We start from the raw sequence: 23,181 nt of genomic DNA on the forward strand, positions 1-23,181 counted from the left end.
TGTAAGTATACAAATCTAAAATTAATTCATAAAATGTTATACAGACGCATGCACGACCCACTCATAAATATAGGTCCATTTCCACCATTTGCAGATTGAGTACTTACAAGCTGATTAAAATTTAAGTTAAATTAATCAAAAGATTTATCGCTTTTGTAATTAAAAACATAAGAAGAGGCATAACTTAAAGAATTATGTTATTGGAATGTAAATGCAGAATTTATAAATTTCAAGATAATTTATCAGATATATGCTATTTTTAACATGTTATAAACTCTAACATGCATTTTTACATAGATATTTTAAAAATGAAAACTATAAATAATTATCGACGAATGATCTCGCAGAAATTATTTTCAATTGTGGAAGCGATTTTTTTCGCATTAATTATAAGTTCTTTCTTTTATAGAAAAAAAATTGTAAACAAATTTGTGAAATTTGGTTGTTCTAGCATATATTAAACAGACAGTAACACTCTTATACATTGTCTTTTTTCTGGTAAACTTAGTAATCAAAAAATTAATGAAATTTGTTAATCGAAACAATACTGTTCTACAAGTATTTTAATGGTGAATGCTCTGATGAACTGAAAGCACTTGTGCTCCCCACGACCTGAACACCCTCGACAGACACGACAAGCTGCAAAATCCCACCCCCACACTGTAGAGATCCCTAGATGTAAAAGATTTTTCTACTCCAGTAGTTTCTTCCCCAGAACTGCTAGACTTTGGAATTCCATTCCAGGTCACTGCTTCCCCAACTGTACTGACATGCATAAGTTAAAGTGCAACGTGAACCAACATCTTGCTGCCCAAATCCCTACGTAGTAGCCCCCTACACCAAAGTGACAATGTGCCTTGTTTGGGGTGAAAATGTAATTAAAAAACAATATGTAACCTCTAACAAATTCATTTCTTCGAACCAAACATTCCCATGATGAATATATATATATATATATATATATATATATATATATATATATATATATATATATATATATATATATATATATATATGAAAAGGGGATTGCAAGATATTTTACTGGGCGTGATTACATGGTAAATTTACTTAAATTAGTGTCATGCTGGTGGACGATATATTTCGAGCAATGCCGCCATTTAAATGATAGAAAAATATTTCTATAATAGATTATCTAACTAGCTTGAGTCCTGGTCATAAATTTCAAAGTTTTGTCTGATAAATAAAAATTAAACCTTTTGTTATAACTTGAGATATAGGTTACATTTATCTCTACGCGTAGGTTAATAAATGACCAACTTTTAGTGGTGGTAACTCTTTGGTCTATCTCCGAAAAGATTTGATTATTAATAGAATATAGAATAATAGAATATTGACCTGTTAGTCTATTGCGCCTGCACGATTAAGAAATGAAAAAAGCTCTCTCTATCATTAAGCTATAAAGAAAGTAGTGTGTACTATATCTCGATGTATCACGAAAAATGTAATTAGACATTTTCAATGTAAAATGTGTTCCCTGGTCATCGTATATAATGGTAGGGATGAAGCTACAAGTAATTTTTTTCATTCTTTATCAAGTACGTCTCACTTTCCAATCTAGAAAAAATAGTAGACTTTGTTTTTTCATCTTATATTGCTAGTCTTAAATATGCAGATCTACTTATAGTAAAAAATCATGAATCCACATGCAAAGCAAGACTTGTGAATATATTCTCCAGAATACACTTTTACTTGTAAAAAAATCCATTGCAATAAATCATAAATTGATTTTATTGACGCAGTTTTAGAATGCGATCTACACAAATGGCAGAGATTTTTGTGTGTTTGATTTGCTATACTAAAGTATGCATATAAGTTTATAGTGAAAAAGAAACATGAATCTACAAGAATGTCTGAAGAAGAAATCTTGGGAATATATTGTAAATGTACATGTACAGTTTTCAGATAATTACTAAAATAAGATATTTTCGGTAAGCAAAAATTATTAAGCAAAAAATATTAAGCAAAATATATTAAGCAAAAAATATTAAAAAAGATGGAGCAATAAAAAAACATAAACAAAATCTAAAATTTTCGCAGTTGAAAAATGCTTTTTATATACTTTGCTTTTTTGTATCATGGCGTAGTATTCTATGACAACTTCGCCTTACGAATTTTTCTTTTCCCTGTTGTAAAATATATTTATAACAAATTGTATTTAAAAAAAACTGCAATTTCACTTAGCTTTCGAAACGTTAACAAGATATTAGAGAATATATTCCGAAGCTAGTTATATATATATATATATATATATATATATATATATGTATATATATATATATATATATATATATATATATACATACATATATGTGTGTGTGTATATATTAATCTTATATGGGCCAGTTGTATTTAATTTCAATTTTTACTCCTAAGCATTCTATTTTTATATACTCAAACCCCCATGGAAAGGGTTTTCGAGGTCTAAATACTCTGGAAATAAAGTTTCAAACCTGTACACCAAATATTCAAGCAGTTTTATACACACAGGCAATATTCACAATATATATATATATATATATATATATATATATGTATATGTATATATATATCCGTGTGCTTTTACGTTTTACTCTTAAATTTTACGCATATTTATATAATGTAGAAGTAAAGTAAAAAAAAAAATAAATAATAAGCCATAATAGTTGAATGAAACCAACGTTATAATAAAACACCTAACACTGAATTAATTCATGGGCATTGTTTTTTCAAAAATATGCAAATTAGTTCAATTTCATGAAATCGGTTGCATATTCATGAGATAGTATATTAAAAACCACTAGTAACATGTTCATAGATCATCGGAAACTACATATATCATATATATATATATATATATATATATATATATATATACATATATATATATATATATATATATACACAAGAATATATCACTTTTTAGAAGAAAAAGGACTTTAATACATAGATTTCTATGCTATATTATATATAGTATGCATGTTTATATTCAACTATTTTATGTTGCAATTTGTTTACACAAGATAAATCATAAAATGAAGACAAATATTCCGTTAAATTCATGAGCTTTTAGGTTTTAATTAATTATTAATTTTCATTTAAAACATTATTGGTGTTAAAAATATTTAGCCGCCCCCTCTAAGAAAATAGGATCAGGTTTCAATTATTTATATTATATTAATCTAATAACGAGAGAGAGACCGAGAGAGACAGAGAGAGAGAGAAAGAAAGAAAGAGAGAGTGGTTTAGGTTTATATATATGCATTAATATATCCTCTTCTATATAAATAAAACAGTAGATGTATGTGTTTGTGTAAATATCTTACATGTAAACTCTTAAACTACTGGTCACATAGCACTGAAATCCTCCGGAAAAAATATTCATGCACCAAGGGTGGTTTATAGTGAATAATATATTTGCTTACATGCATGTATATCGCGCACATACATCGCAAATTTACATGTAAAATGTTCATTAAGCATTAGCTGACATCTTTTTTGTATACGCACCCGCGTACATTCGGTTTTTTTTTTCTCGGGCTTGAACGCACGTTTGTTTTTTTATTTATTTCAATTCTAACTGATGAAACTACCTCATTTTTATGTCTTTGTAATGTAATGTTATGTAATCATACATAAATTTTACTCGCGGTTTTAAATTTGTAAATATGAAAACAGACCTACATATCTTTTTTTACGATCTCATATTTACTTTATTTCATACATATGTTGAGGACAGGGGGATGACACATCGAATACGGACTGTGATGAAATAATAACCTTATTCTTTAGAATACCATTTTTAATATAGAGAGGGAAAGGTATTATTTAAACTTTTCTGTACTTCACGTAACAATTTCTTAAATAAAAAAACTCACATGTATTATCTCTGTTTTTGTTTAGTATTAGTAAACATTAAGTATATGTTTCTCAATCCAATTCCTTAATTATTTATTGTCAAGCAATTGTTGCATAATCACTAACTACACTTTGAAATATTTATTTTTAAGTAGCATGAATTTTAAATAAGCTGCTTCTACAGTGCAGTACCCATTATCAAAAACATTCGAATAATTTATCATGAAATCATGTATTTCGAAAAAACTGGTGAGTCATTTTCCGGAAGTGAAGTCATGTGTTGATATAATATAGTTTTCTACCAGGCATTACTTCCTTCTAAAAAATATACAAAATTACCGATACAGCATCTATTTAAAGAGAAGAGGAGGGGAGTATGGAGACAGTCCCAGAAATGGCTGAAGCCGTTTATGATCTCGAAATACTTTATTTAATATATATTTAAAAGACGTGAAGATACGGAGTCAGGCCCGGAAACGGCTGAAGCAGTTTACGATCTCAAAATTACCTTATCTAATATATAAAAGCTGAAACAGCCTAGGATTTTGACATTCATTATTTCATACATGTTTTTAACAGTGGGGTGGGATTAATAGTCAGTCCAGGAAATGGCCGAAACCGTTTACGAGTTAGCATAACTATATTTCATTCATATTTTAACAGTAGGATGGGGGATAAAAAGTCAGTCCCGGACATGTCTTCAATATTTTATGTTTTAGACATTAATTTATTTAAAGTATATTTTTAACAGTAGGGTGGAGGATAAGAAGTCAGTGCCGGATATGGCTGAAACAGTTTGGGATTAAGAGATTACTTTATTTCATGTATATTTTTGACATACATTATTACATAGGAAATATCTCGTAAGGTGGGACGATAATGTGGGTTAAAATTATGAAAGTTGTTGTCGAAATTAGTAATATAAAAATTAATTATGAAAAATGATGAAATGTGAGTTAATTGATTTGTATGTTTGTAATGAAATAATCGGCCTAGAAAATATATCAAAGTTATTATTTTCGTTACGGGTGACCATAATGTGGGTTAAAATTGTGAAAAATAATTGTCGAAATAAGTACCATATCCAAGAATTATTAAATATGATTAAATGTTAATTTATTGGTGTGTTTGTAATGAAATAATCAACCAACACAGTATATCAAACTTATTATTTCCGTAATGTGGAGAGGGCAATAATGTGGTTAAAATAATAAAAAGATAATTGTCGAAATTAGTAACATATCCAAGAATTATGAAAAATGATGATATGTGAGTCAATTGATTGATGAGTTTGTAATTAAATAATAAAGTCAGACAATATATCAAAATTATTATTTTTGTACGGGGGGGGAGATAATGTGGGTAGGAATTATAAAAAATGATTGTCGAAATTAGTAACATATCCAGGAATTATGAAAAATGATGAAAAGTTAATTAATGTATTGGTGCTTTTCTTATTTAATATTCGACCCAGACAATACATCAAAGTAATAATTTTTGTAAGGAATGTCCATAGTGCGGGTTAAAATTATGAAAAATGATTGTCGAAATTAGTAACATTTCCAAGAATTATCGATAATGAATAACTGTGAATAAATCGGTTGGTGTGTTGGGAATAAAAATAAACAACCCAGCCAGTATATCAACGTTATTATTTTCGTAAGGAGGGGAGGGGGAATGTGGTTGAAATAATGAAAAATGATTTTCGAAATTAGTAACATATCCCGCAATTATGAAAAATGATGAATGTGAGTTAATTGATTCGTGTGTTTTAAATTAAATAATAAACCCAGACAATATATCAGAGTTATTATCTTTGTAATGGTATAGCGCGATAATGTGTGTTGGAAATATCAAAAATGATTGTCGAAATTAGTAACATATCTAAGAATTATGAAAAATGATCAAATGTGAATTAATAAATTGGTGTGTTTGTAATGAAACAATAAAGCAAGACGATATATCAAAGTTATTATTTTAGTAAGGGTTAACCGATAAAGGTGTTTACAAATATAAAAAATGATTGTCGAAATTAGTAACATATTCAAAATTATGAAAAATGATGAAATGTGAATAAATCGATTAGTGTCTTTGTAATGAAATAAACAATTAGATAATATATTAAAGTTACTATTTTCGGAAGGAGGTGGAGCACAAATGTGGGTAAAAATTATGAAAAATGATTGTCGAAATTAGTAACATATCCCGCAATTATGAAAAATGATGAAATATGAGTTAATTGATTGGTGAATTTTTAATGAAAGAATTAGCCCAGCCAATATATCAAAGGAATTATCTTCGTAATGGAGTGGCGGTTATATTGTGGGTTAAAATTATGAGAAATGATTACCGAAATTAGTAACATATCTAAGAATTATGAAAAATGATAAAACGTGTGTTGATTGATTGGTGCGTTTGTAATAAATTAATTGGACAAGAAAATATCAAAGTTATTTATTTTTGTAAGAGGGAGTACGATCATTTGGTTTAAAAATGAAAAATGATTGCCGAACTTAGCAACATATCTATGCATTTTTTTAAATGCTGAAATGAGAGTTAATTGATTGGTGTGTTTGTAATGAAATAATCAACCCAGCCAATACATCAATGTTCTTATTTTTTTTAAGAGGTGGCGATAATCTAGGTTAAACGTATGAAAAGTGATAGTGGAAATTAGTAACATATCCAGGAATTATGAAAAAATAATGAAACGTGAGTTAATCGATCTGTGTGTTTGTAATGAAATAATAGACCCAAACAATTTATCAGTTTCTGTAGGTGGTTAACAATATTTTTTTGAATTTTCACTGTTAACTTCAGAGAATGACGCCACAGATGTACTGTTGAATAGTAAGACACATGATTATGTTGCTTTGTAACGTGCTCTGGAGTTCACTATGAATTTTTATAAATACTCCACTTTTTGGGTGGGGCTGAAGAAGGTAATGTCTAGGTTGGAGTCACTATGTAATCTCCCACAATGTGATATTCCCAAAAATATGGAATAACTATGAAATAATATTCCGGAAATGACATTGTTTCTCTTACTAATGTGTTGTTGGTGGTTAGGGTTAGTAAGGGAGAAGAAATATATTAATATTGGAAAATGTGGTAAAGTAAAAGTTGCCTAATGATCATTCGCGTCAATGCATTTATGTAATTATTTAGAAAACGTGCTGAGTAATGGTCAAGAAATGCTATCATTTAATTTAAAATGATGGTGTCAATAGTAGGGAGGGAAAGAACACAGTAAGATGGAATTATATAGTGAAGCAAGGGTTGCCTAATCAGAAAGCTTCTCAGCATATTTGTTTATTTCTTTGCAAAGCCTGCTGAGTAATCTTCCAAAAATGACGTCTATTTTACAAAAATCAAATTTGACGGTAGTGCGGAAAAATGAAATAGAGTAATTTGGAATTATGCATTAATTTTAAAATCCTGCTGAGACATCTTCAGAAAATGACATAATTTTTCTTACAATAATAGTAAGGAAGGAACGCAACGCATTAATATTGAAATTTATGGTGAAGCAAGGGTTGCGAACTAAGTAACCAACACACTGTATTTATGTATTAATTTGGAAATCCTAATGATCCAACTTCTAGAAATGATTTCAATTTTCTTAAAATCATGATAGCCTTGGTGGGAATAGAAATTATTTCAAATATGTTGAACAATACCTGTCGACAGTATGTTAATGTGTTTCATATAGGGATAAAAATTACCCGACGGTGGAAGGAAAACATGTTTTAAATATGTGTTGTAAATTACCCGTCCGAAAATGGTAAACTTATTTCGTATACATTCTGTAAATTACCTATCCTAGTGAGGGTACAATTATTTCATACATGTAATAGCCGTCCAAGGCTAGGTAAATATTATTTTGCTCGAAACACAAATAATACGGAGACATTAACAGTTGTTTATACGTTCCCGACGAACTTCGGGTAGCTCCGCTAGTAATATAATATATTGCAATAATCAAGACAACGACAGAAAAAATTAAAAAAAAATCATACACAATATGATGTACTTGTTTTATACTTCCAAGACTATATATACATCTATATGTGTGTGTGTATGCGTGTGTCTGTATGTGCATGTGTCTATATATACACGCACATATGCTCACGTATACATACACGTATATATACACGAACATATATATGTATATATATATATACATATATATATGCATAAAAATATCTATGTATAGATAGCTACGTCGACAAGTAGATGGGAAAGTAGAATTATATATATATATATATATATATATATATATATATATATATATATATATATTATAATAGCAAAATTTTAAAATAATGAAAAAGAAGAAAACCATAATCCGAATAATGTCCAGTTTTTACTTAGGGTATATTACATATTTTTCTTGGGGTGTATTACATACTTTTTTTATCGACTTATGTATTATTTTTTAAGATTCGATTGTAGTTCACTTCTTTCTCATTATATATATATATATATATATATATATATATATATATATATATATATAAAGAGAGAAAATCATAACGTCATGTATTATATTTTTTTTTACAAAGGAGTCACCACTTATCAAGGCCCGGAGGCCACTCGAGAATAAGTGTAAATAAGTGTGCAGTGGTCAATGGGATAGTGACGTAGTAATTGTTAGCAGTGGAGAGTTGATAAACTTGTTTACGTTGGACTTGAAGACGGCCATATTACAGTCAGCCGAAACAGAAGTTCCACAGGTGTGCAGGTCTAAGAAAAAAAAACCTCTTCATGGAATCTACGTTTAGGTTAAGGCACAGATAAAGAGTGGGGGAAATTATTGATAATGTTTCCAGCTAGACGAGTGTTTCTCGTGAATATTTGGCGAGGGGGACCATAGGTCTTTCTGGCAGCTCTTGCCAAGATGCGGCAACTGTACCCCGTCCTTCACATACCTGGCTCTTATATGGATAGAGAAGTGTATCAGCAGTGAGATATCTACTGTATCCATAAAAGGATCCAAACATTTTCCCAGCGACCTTGGCAACTGATTTGATGTATGTGCTCCATTTAATTTTAGGAGTAATGGTCAAGCCCAGGATCTTGTCAAAACATTGAGCCTCCCTTAAAACAAGAACCTATCATTTCAATTGATGTCATATGGGGATCAGAACGTTGATTGATGCTGTAAAGACAAAGCTTGATTTTAGATGCATTAAAAGTAATCAGCCACGCCTTTCCCCATTGTACATCAAGGTCAGAAAAAAGAGAATCAGAGAGAACCTGGTTGTTTACTGTCTTTAATGTACTGCCATAGATGGTAGTGTCGTCAGCATAAATAGCTGATACAAATATACGGCAGCTATCCCAGTCAATCATAGTGTATCGAAATACCGTACGATCGAGAGGTACGTTTGAGAACTTATTACATTTCATTTTTATCTTAACTGATACAACCGAGTGCTCGGAAGACCAAAGTGGAGACAGAACAGAAGAAGAACATAGCTCCGCGTAAGCTGTGAGAAAAAGGTCCAGCCATTAGTGTTGGGCACACGGGTTGGTTCGTAAACTATTTGAGTGAGCTCATACCAATGGAGAAATCATGACAGAACCTCCCTCATAATCGATCTTGTTTGATTGGGTAAACTATTCCATATTGTGAGCATTGAAATCTCCACAGACGTCAATATAAGCCGGAAGAAAAAAATTACAGTCAGCCGAAACAGAAGTTCCACAGCATGTGGTCAATATTCGCAGATATGCCATTAAAGATAGTAACTCCGCTGTTATGGGTGCGATAGAGAGCAAATATAAATGCATTAGTGTGAGCAAGTGCAACCCGAAAACACATACAGGGTAATTTAGGATCACTTTTGGAGATGCCCCTATCACGTAGAAAGCCATTTATAATGTAGGCACAAATTCCATGCCAATGGCAATATTAGAGGTCAGATTTTGAAGTTAAGTTAGAGTATCCTATAACTACGAACTCATTTAGGGAAATAGTTGATCCAATGCCAGTTTATTTTAGGAATAATAAGTCTGGTTTAATCCCCTGTATTTGGGTTTCAATCTCTGGAAAGTTGGAAGGAAACATGGTTGTAGGTGTCTACGTCGGATATTGGAGATCCGGGTTTAATCGTGTTTTTTCTGGAAAATTTTCAAGATGATTTGGTATTTGTGGAATAGGTCGACATACTTGCTTAGAGCATATATATATATATATATATATATATATATATATATATATATATATAGTAGCACATGAAAAGGCAAAGTCGTAACAATTACCCAATAATATGGCATCGAGAAAGCCAACCATAAGCTACTGCATGATCCATAATCAATTCACCAAATAGCAATACATCAGTCCCAGTACTTTGCTTCCGCTGATAGGTCAGCCTCCAAAGTGGTTAATCCAAGCTCCGGCTCTCTGACTCTCAGACGGATAACGTTAGCCCAGATAAAACGCTTACCTCCGGCATCCTTATTTGTGGCATGGCAACAAGGATAGACATAGAAACAGAAAATGCCCGACAGCTCTGGCGACTGTTCGTGCAAAATACCGCCAACTTAGAATAAACCTTTTTTTTTCTCCCTAATAAAGTACTCGCATGAATACTGGCATGAATTATTTCGCGATTTATTTCAAATTCACAAGCATAAATCCATGCTGCCAGGAATGAAAATGCAAAAGTGATCGTTACGAAACGAACCTATTTTCAGAAAAGAATATAACATAAGTAAATTATTTACATTCAAAAGAGAACATTATCTATTTAACTTAATTTACATACATATATATATATATAAATATATATATCGTGTTTTACTCCTGTTCTTCGTAGTTGCTATTCTAGCCCCACTAATGAAATCTGATACAGTGAAACAGTACTGTATGTGGATGATTACGTATATATATATATATATATATATATATATATATATATTCATTCGTATTTCTTAATTTTCAGAAAGCGTTTATTTTATTAGTCACAGTATTGTTTATAATTCTTTCAGGCAAAAGCGTTGGCATATAAAAATATAACTTATCATCAAATTATTCGCCTAAACTGGGGATTCGTCAGTGCGTTTTTAAATAACAATATTTTTGTAAATTTAGACATATATAGAGAGGCGCCAACAATCTAAACTTTAAGACTCGAAAATTAAAGTAACCCCCATCCTCCTACCCCCACATATCCCCCTCCATGTATCCCTATGCCCTCAGCCACACCAGAGATGAACTTCCCAGACCCCCACATCCACCTAATGTCCTTAAACTCCAAAACTAAAACAATACCGACATACCAAGCCTCTCCTCTCATTTCTCCCCGTGTTCCTTTCCTCTCTTCCCGCCTTTTTCTACCACCTCTCCCCGGACACCATTCACCCTTTCATTCCACCCTAAACGAACATTTCTGTAAAAGTCTGAGGAAGCTACATGTCGGCCAAAAAACGGTCGTGTAGCCGAAACAATAATGTTACTTAACAGAAAAATACGATAATAAAAATAAAACGTATATATATATATATATATATATATATATATATATATATATATATATATATATGTATATATATATATGTGTATATGTAGATATAGTAAGCATAGTATGTATGTTTATTTACGTGTGTGTATGCATATATATATGTATATATATGTATATATTAGTACAAAGCCAATTTTAATGAAAGGGAGGGAAAAATTAATTTAATTTGTCTACGATACGGCTTACGATTTTAATAAATTGAGAGCATCGTAATTCGTCGTATTCACCAGAAATAAATCAATAAGACAGTAGTTGATTCTCGAATAAATACGCTGCTTTCAATGCCAATGGCACGGGTAAAAATCTGATATTGGAGATTTCTTTTAACAGAAGAGCTACACCAAAATATTAATTTACACAAAGCCAAAAAGTATTGCACTGAAAAAAAATAATAAAAGGATATATATATATATATATATATATATATATATATATATATATACATATTACAATATACGAAAACCTTTTTGATCTTTTTAAAATACAAAATAGTTTTTGATATTATAATAAACGACTCCGTATTTTATAAAATTATTCAGTACGAGTATCATATAATTTAAAAATAAATACATTATATAATACATTCAAAAATAAATTGTATTCTTAAACAGAAAATTATACAACATAATTATGAAGATGAATTTATACTAAATATTTTATTTGGAATTCTTTCGATTAATTTAAACAAAATCTAGACTATCTAGAAATGTTTTGGCATTTAAGACCCTGATTAAAGAGATTTTAACGAAAAATAAATTTCGGGAACTTAAGAGTTATTAGTATCTAATGACAATAACTTAAATGCAATGTTATTCGAAAATTGAATTAATTATTTGATTGGTATTTGATAATTTAATTAATTAATTGAATGAATTTATTAGATGAATTAATTGAATGAATTAACTGAATCTGTTAATTGGATGAATAAATTGAATGAATTAATTGGATTGTCTTAATATTACGCAACTATAACTTTTTATGGTTTCCTAAAAGTTAAATTTCGGAATAATTTATTTTGTATGTTTTTAGCTCTTTTTAAAATTTCACAAAGACCAAATGTTACATCACTTAATTTCACCTTGAACTTAACCACCTTTACATAAACAGTCCTTTATTAAACATAACACACATAGAAAAAATATTGTAATCGAATATTAAAAGGAGAACAGAATTAAATACATTACATACGAATATTTGATCTGTCTTCCCGAATCATAAACTATACTATTTCACTATTTGAAACCAAACCTATATTATTATCCTTAATGCGTAATCTTTTTAATGTTTGTTTCTTCTTGTTCTTGTTAACGCTAAAGCTATATTTTTGTTCTATATATATATATATATATATATATATATATATATATATATATATATATGTATATATATATATATATATATATATATATATATATATATATATATATATATATATATATATATATATATATATGCTAGCAGTCCGCCCGGTATTGCTCGGTCGTAAAATACGGTTAAGTATAATATTTTGATAATGCAGATTCGGAGCTAATATGTATTAATAGTTGAAAAAGTTAGCTTACGATGTTTAAATTAATCTTAAATGTTGTTTTCTTTACGGCGACAAATGTATGATTCCACCCGGTATTTAATTTAGTTTTATACGAAGTGAAATACAAACATGCCATTCCGATGATTCAATTTTTTAATGTTAGTTCTTAGGTTTTGATAGTTTACATGTGGCCATGAGTTATGCATATGATTTGTGTCAGCGATTGATGATTGGGAATGTCAAACGAATTACATCTATCATACACTAACACAGTATTTAATAGCATCATACATCACTTTTCAAAGTTTTTTATCAGACTATTTTTTATTACATTTTTACCCTAAACAAGGCACATTGTCACTTTGATGTAGGGGTCATTATCAGGGACTTAAGCTACAGGGGGACTATGTAGGGAGTTGGGCAGCAACATATCTGTTCACGTTACACTTGAACTTCTGCATGTCAGTGCAGTTCGGGAAGCAGAGACCCGAAAGGGAATTCCAAAGTCTAGCAGGGATCTCTACTGTGTAGGGGTGGGATCTAGCTGCTTATCGGTTTGTTGGGGGTATGTACGTCGAGGGGTACAGGTGCTTACAGTTCATCGAAGTATTCACCATTAAAATACTTGTATAATAGTCAGAGGGAGGCAACGGATGTCAATGCGAAAGAGCCTTAAGCTTAGATGACAGTTCAGGACCTATCAGGTTGGCGACTCTTTCAAACTTGTCTTGGAGCGAGAGACTAGGAGCTGATGTACTAGCCCAAATATGACAACTATACTCCAATCATGGGCGAATGGTGGCTTTATAGAGGTACAGTATACTTTCGAACGTTATTAGCTTTTTCGCAGCGGTACTGGCAATGGTCTCGATATAATTGTTCCAGCTCATGTATTTTTGTGAACGTTAGGTCGAGGAGTTTAAAAGTACTTTCAGATAATGAGTATTTGCTCATTGCTATTGGTGATAGAGAAGGTTTCTTGTAATTATTTAAGAAAATCAGTTTAGTCGTGTGATCATCCATTTCTGTCTCCATTCTACTACAGATTAGAGGTCATCCTCTAGTGTTGTTGCCGTTTCCTTAGATATGAGTTCATTTGTTTCCTGTCGTGCCTGTTATAGAGCGTGGTGTCATCAGCATATACACCCATCTCACAGACAATTTATGAATATTAGGAATAATAAAATCCAAGGATACACCCCTGAGGCACTCCCGCATATATATCATATTGTTCAGATGTACGACTGTCGAGGAAAACCTGGATTTTCTCTCATCTAGGAATGACTTTATAATGTTTAGTATTCGTCCAGTAATACCGTATGATCTGATTTTCCTGAGAAGACCTTCATTCCACACCCTGTCAAAAGCCTTAGATATATCTAGAGCTACCGCTCTACGCTCCCCAAGACTTGCTCCCATACGTACGAAACTATTTAAGCGCTGCCTTAAGGAGGAGTGCTTTCCGACTCCCGGGAAGACCTCATCAGTTTGCCCTGTATTTAAGAATTCAGGTGATAAGTCATCTCCCTCTCAGTACAGACCAATAAGTCTCCTGTGTGTTATGAGTAAGTTGCTGGAATCCATATAAAATAGAGAAATAGTCAACCACCTCAGCAGGAATAACCTTCTTAGTGACACCAATATTAACAAATTCCTAATGAACCGCCCCCTTAAGTAAACACTTCATCAAATCTCCACACTAACGTAATGTATTTGCAATAACCCTTATCCCTGAGTTGTTTCCGGGCCTTGATAAGTGGTGATCACTGTGTAAAGAAAAAAAAAGGACATTGCTATTTCATTGTTACTGGAAGAGGGATGAGTAAAAGTTCATGCAGTAGAAACAACTATATTTGCAACAGGTTTGTTAGTAAGGAGTTAATATATGGTTTAAGATCTTCCTTCAGTTTTTAATATGGAAAAGTATGTCATTTCATGGCCACCAGCTTGCTACTTAAATGTATATTTAATATAGTCTGTTCTATCTGTCTATGTAGTATTTCAAGCCATATAATAAAGAATGACGACACATTTACATTAGAAAATATATCGATATAACTTTATGGTGAGGGGGTTATCCGTGTTGTAAGTCACTCATAGATATTCTTAATTTCATAATTATTAGACACAACTAACTGAGCAATTCCAGATATATCCTTTAGCCTGTTATTTATGAACCGCTCACTTAGTTGATAAACTAGTATTTCCATTTTAGCTACACCCGCTGGCTTTTTCTCCCGCAACCAGTTGTTTGGATAAATTAAAAGTCGAAATTTTATGATTATATTTTAACGGTGAAAAACCATCGTATAGACATGTACTTCTTTCGAAATGTAACTTCTATTAGCATTTGACAATCAGACTTTTCCAGTGCTGGTTGTCCCTGATGTGAGGTCAATTATTTTTATTAAAAAGGTATTTTGATATATTCGACAATTATTCTGTCTATTGTGTGTCAATGTGGTAGACGATACGAAAGTTTGTGTATATAACTATTTTAGATGCGGCGTTCGTGTAGTGGGTGATGATAGATCCAAAGAACAATTAATTGTAACAGTTAAAAGTACAAATAGTTTAAAACAAATAGTGTTGGATATTAAAATAACAAATGTTAAATGTTTACAATAATAAAAAAAATTGAACTTTTTTTTGCAAATGTTACAGATTAAGTGTGTCAGCAGTATAAACAAAAAACTAATCATTGTATAGTTCAAGGGAATCGCATCAGTCAGGGAGTCGGATGGAGAATGAACAGGTTCGATTACAGTTTGATTATGGCGAATTATTTTCTGGGAAGTTAAAAAGGACTTGAAGTTCAAAATATAGACTAATTAAGAGAACTAAAAGAGCAACTCTGGACTCCACAGAATTGAAGAATAAAGTATCTTATGGTTAATAAAAATGTGTTTGGTTATACTGCTTTGTATAGAAGTGCTTTTATTTCAGCCTTTAGAAAACAAGGGAAGCAGTATGAAACCGAAGTTAGTAGTCCGTTCCAAAAACGAACATTGAGTATTTATGTCTTAGAATCAGTTTATTGCAACTATAAATACGTTAGTGAAGTGTTACAGGTGTGTAAAACACACAAACACACCACGCCTAATCATACGGAAAAGAAAACACAGCGCATATAAATTATACATACATTTGTAATGACGAGTATGTATGATTTGTTTATATTTTAATAAATACTGTACATGAGTACAGTTATATATTTGTCACATCCATTTGATAAAATATACATTTTATGTATTTACATTTTATGTATTTAAAATGCCATATGTACTATATTCATATTTATTTTGTATACAATAAAGAGATGCCTTAGGGCAGTATTTTACACCTGTATGTAACAATGTTATTTTGTTTCTTACATACCGTTCCCAGATACACGTCTTTTTTAGATGATTATTTCAATAAACAGTGTTCGAATATTTTGTACTTTGTCGTATCTATACAAAATCTGTAAAGAGAAAGGCAAAGTTGACAATGCAAAACTATTATTCTATTTACACCTTGTAAATACACTTAGAAATAAAGACTTGGTAATAACGAACAGTTCAGGGCATCTAAGGAAGGTTAAACGTGAAATGGCTCATGTACTGTTCAATAAAAAGGTGTGTATATGTGTTTAATACACTTTATGTGTGTATTCTATTTTACTTCGGTGTGTTTTAAGGGATCAAGATCCTTCCTTCTAGAATTCACATATGATTCCATTAATATTGTTCCCTATATGTCTTCTATATGTATTTTCTTACAGTTTGGTCTTCTACTGATTGCTTCTACGTATTTCTGAAAATTATTTTTATTAAGCGAATTGCTCCTATTACAACCGCTATAGTGTATCTCTTACAGCTATTGTGTCATTTTTTAGATCATCCTTAAGCTCATGATATTTTGTTATCATTTTCCGTTCATTTCAGTTAAGGCCATAGTTATTTTGAACTGTGACGTTAATAATAAGTGCAGTTATATGAAGGATGGTTATATATTATAATTTCTGGCTTGGTGGCTTTGTATATTATGCATCTTCTTACTCATATTTCTCTGTAAAAGAACACTACAACCGTTTCAAAAGATGTTATTGGTTATGTTCACATAATTCCTATCCGTGTGAATTTGCGTGTGCATAGGTAAAATAGCTAAATATAAGCCTCTGATAGAGTGTTTGCGTTTGCGAAGGTTTATGTACTTACATTAGATGGGTGATGTGTATCTGCTTTGTTGAGTGCTTAATAGCCTATTAAAGCTCTTTAAGTGGGTGTGTTATTTGCTATTTGTAAGCACTCATTCACGTTCATAACTTTGAAAAATATTTTTTTTAAACATTACAAAGCTGTATGATTGTTTCGTTCTTTTTTTAGTATGCATAGATTTTCTGCGCTGAATATATTATCGTTTGAGATTGGTTCAAGTAATTTGCTGTATAGGAAATTTTTGTAATAAAAAAACTAGATACTATAAACACCAACCGAGGATGTTGTTTCTCAAGAAATGTCTTACTTGTGTACAACTTTGCAATGATGGTCTTCTCGGCGACGTTCTGCTCCCACCAAGTGAACCAAATATCGATTGTTTTCCTTTTAATAATAGTAACGCGAACGATAGTTCTTTTTGAATCTTGGAGCTATTTATCCACAATGTGTGGTTTCTTGCCTAAAAAAGCTTTTTGTAAGCGAATAGAAAATCTTTGATTGCCAGTGATCGATACACTGTTGTTGTAATTGTTGTTTTTGTTGTTGTTGCTGTTGTTGTTGTTGTGGTTGTTGTTTTATATCGGGTGATGATCGATGTATACAATAAATCAAATATTAGCTTTTCCTCGAATAATATTTTTGGGAAGTGTCAATAATGGTCGATGTTTGTTTATATAAAATCATTAAACGTTATGTTTACAAATCCAACAGGGCATTCAAGAATTCTACGACATAAATATAAACTTATTTCCTAAGTTTCACTCCAAACAAAATGGTTTATTATTCGGAAAAATAAAAAGTAACATTATTATTTAATTTTCTACGATATATTGTGTTGAGTATAAAGGTTTCGTTTAAACAGCAATGCTAGTATATATATATATATATATATATATATATATATATATATATATATATATATATATATATATATATATATATATATATATACAACAGAAGTCATGTTTGGCTTCATAACCAAAAGCCCCAACCACTCGGCTACATTCAACCGCTAGAGATAGAGTTGAAATTTAAACATTAATTCTTATTAAATGCTTTTACCTGTCAGTCAGAGTGAGCTAACCATTATATGACCATCGGCGCGTATAAGCTCATTTGACCGACTTTATTACAACTGAAACGGCTCAATGATAGGAAACAAGTTTCTGAAAGGAGCTGACATAATTATTTATTTTCATGATTATTGAATATATATAAATATATACACATTTAATAGAAGTCCACCTGGTATTGTCCAGTCGGAAAATCTGCACAAATATTATATTTGATTATTGAAGATTTCTTATTTATTATAATATTATATTGGAACCGATATATAGAAAGGGTGCAAAAGGTTTAAAAGGAAATGGCTGGTGAGCCACCAAAGAGAATTGAAACCAACACATTGGATGGTAATGGTTGCGCGATGAAGACATGTTTGCTGCAAGGCTAAAATTTTAAACATGAACTAATAGCTCTTACCTTATCCAGGCATATTCGTAATGCCGCATTTCGACCTTCACGTGGCAAATTTCTACTTTTTTAAAAAATTGTTTATACTTTTCCATTGATTTCCCCGGTTAAAACCCAAATAAACGTTCCAGATTGGTTCTGTACCCATGCGTAGATCGTCGTATAACGACTTGATCACTGTCTGTCTGACGTAATGAACATTTAAATTTAAAATGTTTAAAATTCAACGCTATTTCACACGGTTAATGGTAGCCGAATGGATACGGCCTCCGCTAATCGAGCCAGAGATGTCTCGTGTCGCGGGGTTCGAATCGTTCGACTGGTAGTAATTGTGACACCCTGCACTGAAGAATCCCGAAAGGATGAAACACTAGTGTCTGTAGGTATTTAATTATTATAGTAAAAAAATAATTATGACAGCCCCTTTAAGAAATACGTTTCTTATAGTTGAGCACTTTCTGTTGAATAAAAGTCGGTCAATTTAGCTCTTATGCGTAGATCGTCGTATAACGACTTGATCACTGTCTGTCTGACGTAATGAACATTTAAATTTAAAATGTTTAAAATTCAACGCTATTTCACACGGTTAATGGTAGCCGAATGGATACGGCCTCCGCTAATCGAGCCAGAGATGTCTCGTGTCGCGGGGTTCGAATCGTTCGACTGGTAGTAATTGTGACACCCTGCACTGAAGAATCCCGAAAGGATGAAACACTAGTGTCTGTAGGTATTTAATTATTATAGTAAAAAAATAATTATGACAGCCCCTTTAAGAAATACGTTTCTTATAGTTGAGCACTTTCTGTTGAATAAAAGTCGGTCAATTTAGCTCTTATGCGTAGATCGTCGTATAACGACTTGATCACTGTCTGTCTGACGTAATGAACATTTAAATTTAAAATGTTTAAAATTCAACGCTATTTCACACGGTTAATGGTAGCCGAATGGATACGGCCTCCGCTAATCGAGCCAGAGATGTCTCGTGTCGCGGGGTTCGAATCGTTCGACTGGTAGTAATTGTGACACCCTGCACTGAAGAATCCCGAAAGGATGAAACACTAGTGTCTGTAGGTATTTAATTATTATAGTAAAAAAATAATTATATATATATATATATATATATATATATATATATATATATATATAAGTAGTTACATGTTTGTAGACAAAAAATGTCAGAGGAGTTGAGTAGACCATTTTTAAAACAAATATATATATATGTATATATATACATATATATACATATATATGTATATATATATACATATATATATATATATATATATACGGATACATAAATATATATAAAAACGGTGTGTGTTCAATCTAATCTTCTTACGCAAATATTACGCAAGTATAAATCATGTAGAATATCTACATGAATATAATTACACGTAATAGTTAAACAAAAGATGAACAGCTCATGGGAAAACCCCCAAAAAAAACTATTAGCAAATTAATTAAATAAACGTTTTAAAGAATTTTAAATTAGCAAAATCTTTGGAAGATGAATGCAATTCAATGAACTGCAGATATAATAGGGTTTTATGTTCTTTTTAAATGAATGTAATAGAGGGTTTTTAATATGAATATCATAACACACAAAAAACAATATAAATATATGAGTATATATATATATATACATATATATATATATATATATATATATATATACTAGCAAAAACACCCGTCGTTGACTGGGTTCAAAAATAGCCTACAGATAATTGACTCTCATTTAATAAAGCATGATAGGTTATGAAAAGGGAGAGTTGTAAATTTAGGTTGAATTTAAGGATATCAAAACCAAAGCAAAATATGATGAAAGTAAAAATAAAATAGATAAACTCCATAATTTATTATAACATACCTGTTCACACTGAAACACTTCAATATTCTGTGGATCTATATTAAAAAAACCTTATTAAAATTTGTGACATATTTCCATTCTATGGAGGTCACGCGCGAACGAACACTCCATAATTTTATTATACCATATTTCTTCAAACTGAAGCATAATTATCAAAGTATACTTACGGAGATATTTATGAAAAGTCTTTATTAAAGTTTGTGCCAATTTCCATTCTATGGAGGCCAGGCGCGAACGTAGACCCCACAATTTTATTATACAATCCCTATTTAAGTTAAAACATACTTATCAAAGTATTATTATGTACATCTACAGCAAACCCTTGTAAACGTTTTTTTTTTTAATTTTTTCCATACTTTGTGGAGCAGGCGCGAACTCAGACCCCACAATTTTAATGAACCAGCGTTCTGCAAGACAAAACATTCCCATTCCTGTGGCTCGATACATCTTCTACCATTATATGTAATCAGTTTTTTAAAATAGTCAACCATATAGGAACCTATGTTATATAGGGGTTTCATTAACAGAGTCGTATTAAGAGAGGTTTAAGGAGAGAGTGAGAGGGAGTCTTATTATAAGTGAAGTCGTATCTTAGAGAGAGAGATGTTGTTGTAAGAGAGATTGTTCGTGTTATGAAGATTCATATATATTAAAAATGTTCTTTCTTAGAAGTGTTGATATGAGAAGCTCTTTGAGTGATTAGATAGTGTTCAGACAGTCTTAGTGTAGATATGAGATGTAGAGTTCACATTTTAGATATGAGATGTGTATGTCAAGACATTTTATTACACAGACATATAGAAATATAATAACAATTCAATTTACCTTTTTGTAGAAGCACAACACAAGACGACGTTTTACAAAAACACGTGATGGTTTTATTTCTTCACGGCCGGCCGTGGGTTTCTCATCAAGATTTCAAAGCATCACATATTAAGTTTAAAAGTGACTGTCTCGCTTCCAGACGTTCGAATTTCAAACTCCAGATTCTCTCTCTGAGTTTCTCACCAACCTTTTTTTAACTAACTCTCACTTCCTATATTGAGAAATGCATGCATGTCCGGCCAACGTGACCAAACTCACGTGCCACCAACATGCGCGTGTCGCACGTTTCCCGAACATTCTGATTTTCCAATAACCTATTTTTTCTTTGTTATTTTCACAAAGGAATTCAGCCTACATATCTAATTTATTTAACCCATATTTTATTATCCACATTCTTTCTAACAATTAAATAGTTTATTTATTATTTATTTCATCAGAATTAACAATTTACTGGACATTCCATTTAAACCTATTGTTCTTTAAAACTTATCTCCAAGGTTCGATTTCTGCTTTCTGGCATTTTCTTTTCATTTTAAGTACTCTCTCTATTTTATACTTACATGAAAAGGGGACGCCCCTTATCATGTAACATCCCTCACTTCCATATTTCACAAAAAAAAATGTATGCATTTTTAAATTTAGTACGTTTTTTTTTATTTTTACATCTACACAACCACACGGCTAGAAATGATCAGTTTATTCATTTATAATTTAATGATACTATAATAAAGTTATCGTGTGTCAAACAGATCGACAGGATGGTGCTGAATAAAACAAAGAGTACGTAATGTCATTGACGTTATTAGAAAGGCCTCTGGCAAAAATATCAATTGCAATTGGGCGTCCTTAAACTGGAACTAACGGTACTCATATGAACGTCTATTAAATTAAGTTTAAAACCTTTAATAAACAGTTTAAAGTAAAACAATTCTGTGAGAAAAGTAATCGGCACTTGTGATTTTTCCAGAAACGCCAAATTTTAGTTAAATTAATTGTAATTGTTTAAACAACATATACTGCATTTGATTTGTATTTTATCCCCCCCATAATTTATATATCTAAATACATAAATTTATATAATTTACATTTTAAATATATAAATTATGTCATTTTATATATATATATATATATATATATATATATATATATATATATAGATATAGATATATATAGATGCAAAAAATATATCCGATATATATATATATATATATATATATATATATATATAGTAAGTTATAAAATATATATGATAATCAAGCTACATAGAATATTCCGCTTTTCATCCATGCTCGGATTCATCAGGCATATATATATATATATATATATATATATATATATATATATATATATATATATATATATATATATATATATACAGTGGCACAAAAAAGAAGTCTGCACTTGTCATACGTGTCATACGTTTCAAACACCGCAAATATAAGCTGAATTAAATGTAACTATTTCCACAACGTAAACCTCATTTTATTAGCCGTGTATGTCTTTCATATGAAATATGTGACTATGTTTGAGTTGGAAAAAGGAGGTTGGGCCCTAGGAGTGATTATAGGGTAACCTGCGTATTATCAGTGAGGAGAGGTATCAAATGAAAACGGTGACTAAAGACGAATAAACGTTTAACTGAGTAACTTCACCAAGTTGTGGGATCCAATTTTTCGACAAACTTATCCGCGAGCTAGTTTCGGAATGCTACACATGTTAAAGAAAATGGACAATGAAATCTTGGGGGAATTACAACACTGGTTATACGGCCTGGGCATGATGGAGTCAAAAGTCAGCGAGGTTAGAAGTATGATGAGCATGATATTGTTCTGATTGAGATGTTAGTGGCGACAATATGATATGTAAGGAGTCGAGTGTACGAAAGTGACGGTAATAAATGCC

The sequence above is a fragment of the Euprymna scolopes genome, chromosome 18, assembly GCF_053919585.1.
Source record: "Euprymna scolopes isolate OS-2025 chromosome 18, ASM5391958v1, whole genome shotgun sequence".
NCBI lineage: Eukaryota > Metazoa > Mollusca > Cephalopoda > Sepiida > Sepiolidae > Euprymna > Euprymna scolopes.